Source organism: Alligator sinensis, unplaced genomic scaffold (assembly GCF_000455745.1).
Source record: "Alligator sinensis unplaced genomic scaffold, ASM45574v1 scaffold1322_1, whole genome shotgun sequence".
Lineage (NCBI taxonomy): Eukaryota > Metazoa > Chordata > Crocodylia > Alligatoridae > Alligator > Alligator sinensis.
Genome location: NW_005842116.1, coordinates 276100 through 279797, shown reverse-complemented (window position 1 = coordinate 279797; position 3698 = coordinate 276100).

Genomic DNA, 3698 nt, shown 5'->3' with positions numbered 1-3698 from the left:
GAGGTTTGAGACCCTTTATTTTCTGAATGTGTTTCACATCCCAGAGGGTAGTGAAGAAACCAGGCAGAAGTATCTCTCTCTCATTGTCTCTCATTCCTTTTTAAGGGTGACTCTTATTTGTCTACATGAAAGGCATCTTAGGCTGAAATGTCAGGTCTGTTAAGGGGTTGTTGGTCGTAGCCTTGTTGGCCTAAGGACACAGGCAGACAAGTTTCTTTGGGTAGATGTGATATCTTTTATTAGACTGACTAAATAGTTGGAAAAAATGTTCTTAGTAAGCTTTCGGGCACAAACGCCCTTCAGGCACAGGGAGAGTCTGTTGGTGAATTGTGAGCTCTCCTCACTAGAATAGAAGCCAATAGACCTGCATTTTGCAGATTGGCTTCTAGTCTACCCAGGAGAGCACACACAACACCAACAGGCTCTCCCTATACCTGCAGAAGGGTGTTTGTGCCCGAAAGCTTACTAAGAACATTTTTTCCAACTATTTAGCTGGTCAAATAAAAGATATCGCATCTACCCAAAGAACCAGGGCTGTTAAATGGATTAGTTTTGCTCCAACATTTGAGATACTGAGTTCTGGCTTAGACCTGTCTATGATCTTTTTTTCTTGTATAGTCCCCATCTCCTGAATATCAGAAGATTTCTGTTCCCATCTCCCCTGTGACCTAAGCAAGTTGCATGGCAGGTGGGGAAACAGAAGCACGGAGAGATGAAATGCCTCACTGAAGGTTGGACACAGGATAGATTTGGGAGCTAAATCCAGTTGTCCCAAATCCCAGATCAATACCTTAATTGCAGGTCTACCCTTAGTTCAGTTTGCTGTGAGATGTAGGATGTCTGGCGTGAAATCTTAGCTCGAGAAAGGGTTTTAACACTTCTGCATTCAGGGAGACATGTCAAACTGCTGATTCCTGTAAAACAGCACCAAGCTAAACAGAAAGGATTGATTAATTAATAGCAAGGAGCCTTTTCCAATCATTCCTAGCAGGAGACGGTGGGGGGAGGGAGGCATTTTTCTTTGGCTGCTTGGTTCCAAAACAAGAAACCTGTCATTTAAAACCCTAGTCTTCAGCCCTGATGCTCTAGCACAGTTGACAGTGCTGAAGCGGAAACATGCACGATACCAGCGTGTGTATTGCACAGAGGTGTGAAGTGTAGGCAGCTTTTTCCAGGGTCTTGGCCCGCAGCTGCCGTTAGCACAAAGCACTTGCACAGGCTCAGCGGTTTGGAAAATGTTCGCTATAAACACATGTAATACTTGCGCTGAAAAACCCGAGCGTGGTTTGGGGGGGCGGGGGGTGCGCGGCTTTCCAAGATCATGTTGTATGTCGAGCCTTTTCTGGCAATCACCGTGCGCTCTCGCACAAATCTCATCCCCAGCATGGTCTGTGGCTTGGAGATGTTTTCCTGTGTGTTTGTAGACACAGGGTGGAGGGAAGAGAAATAACAGAAGCTTCATTCCTGGGGGCAGCTGAGGTGGAAGGTGTTCGGTGCTGCGCTGCTCTGGATGCCTGCACGGGCTTGGGGGTGTTGGTTGTAGTCGTGTTGGTCTAAAGAGATCACATCGATGCTGGTTTGGACAATTTGGGAGTCACCTGATACCAGTGAGAACTTGGCGCTGGGGAGGGTTTGATTTAACCGGGGATTCTGAATGGTTGGATCCAGGGTGCAAATTTTGGGGGAGCTTGGGGGCCCCCCCCACAAGAAAGCCCCCTTGTAAGATTTAAAAAAACATAACCTGGGGTCTCTGATTTTATTAGGGCATAGTGAAGGGCAGCCCAATTCATTTTTTTTTCTGCAGACCCCTCCCCAAGGGTCAAAGTGACTTGAACCCTGGTTGGATCTCTTGCATCTCCAAAACGGCCTGGCCTGTTCTCTCCATGCATGGCTGTAGCCCCTCCACTTCCAGATACACTCTGTCCAGTGTGGTGGCTCCTACCTCCCTCTTACAATTGCATTCATACGCACACCTGCTTTGGGCTTCACCAATGCCCTTTCCATGGCTTCACCACTGTCTGCATGTCCCCACCCCTTCCATCCAACCCTGTTTTCTCCCTCTCCACTAAACACTCTTCTAGGAGGGAGATGATTGTCTCCTCTTGAATGCATGTATACCAAGAGTAACAAGGTACTCAGAGATCTGTTTTCTGTAAAGATGCTGCTATTAAAAGGAATTGCTGTGTCAACGTGTGGGCGTTACTGAGAACAGATACTTACTCATGCGAGTTCATAGCTCTCCTCCAGGTTTGAAAGCAAAATAAAATTAGAAGAAGAAGAAGAATGAATCCCAAGCAAACAGACCCATTGGGGGGGAAAAAAACACTCGCAAGCTGCCAAGAAAGGCTCTTACAATTGTTAGGGAAGAACAAATGTCCCTTGTCTCTTCCTGAGGGTTGAAGGGCATAGGAATACTCTACCGTGAACAGGTTTGTAGGAGACACGAGATCAAATCTATGTAACTTCTTCAGGGAAAATCTTCAGAGAGGATCTGAGAGGTAGTAACTAGAGCAGTTTGTGATGGGCCACCTATATGCAAGATGCAGCTTTACGCAGTTAATAGCATCAATCCAGTTCTGTTGGCACCTGTAGGGCTATCACCCAATTTGTCCTAACCTTTAGTTGGCCTTACAAGAAGACATTCATGCTTGATTTCAACTGGAAGCTGAAGATCTGAGATGAAGATACGTGGCAATGAGATAACCATGTGAAAGCATCTCTTGCTAACTCTTTTTCTTTCTTTTTTTTTTTTTTTTTTTGCAAATGCCTCAAGCATAACTGGAAGCCAGGAGTGATTGTACAGATGATGAAAGATAAGCACCTTATCCTGTAACTATGACTGGAACATGATTATTGTGTAATCATTTTTTATTTTTATACCTTGATGATCAGCACTGTCATCTCCCATTGTGCTGGCCTGTCTATTGAGGGGGTGAAGTTTGGGGATGCTGACTAATGATTAAACCAGCTCTGGTAGACCTTTCAAGCCACGTGCTGGCTCAGTGACTATGTTGGTTGCCAATCCATTGGATGTGGATGCTTTGAGGCCTCCCTTGGCTTATGGGGTCTCAGCACTAGTTCTCTATTTTGGTGTCTCTGGCACATTTCCTGGGCATTGGTTCTCTTTGTTACTTCATCAGCCAAGAGGTGCTGTGATGGGTTCCCACCAACATTTTGGGCGGCTTAAGTACACACCATTACTGTGGGTTTACAGCTTTTCTCCAAGGATGCAACAGGTGCAGACATGCACTGTGGAGGACCCTAAAATAACTTAGTCTTTGCTTGCTTGAAATATGCCCCTTGTACGCAGTTTCCAAATGTGGTTTCCTTGCTGCTTTGAACTTCCTTGAACCTGGGTCAGGACTTTTGGGGCTTTCCAGGATTCTTCTCCGGCAGTTCCCAGCTCTCCTCGCTCTTCTTGTTCCAGGTTAACATCATGACTCTGGTCTTGGCTGGTTCCATTGTTAAGCAGGTTTCTGTTCGCTACAGGAGCACCCCCAGCTTTTCCTTTCTCCTGCTCAGAGCTGCTTGTGTGTGGCTTTTGGATTTCTTCCTTTCCCAGCCTCACCTCTGTGGGCTTTACGAGCTAGAACCAAAACCTGGATTTCTTTGTTCCACCTGTTGGCCTTTTCCACTCTTCCAACTCCAGGTCCCTGCAAAGACATAAGCACAAACTAGTTCTCTTGGCTACAGCCATC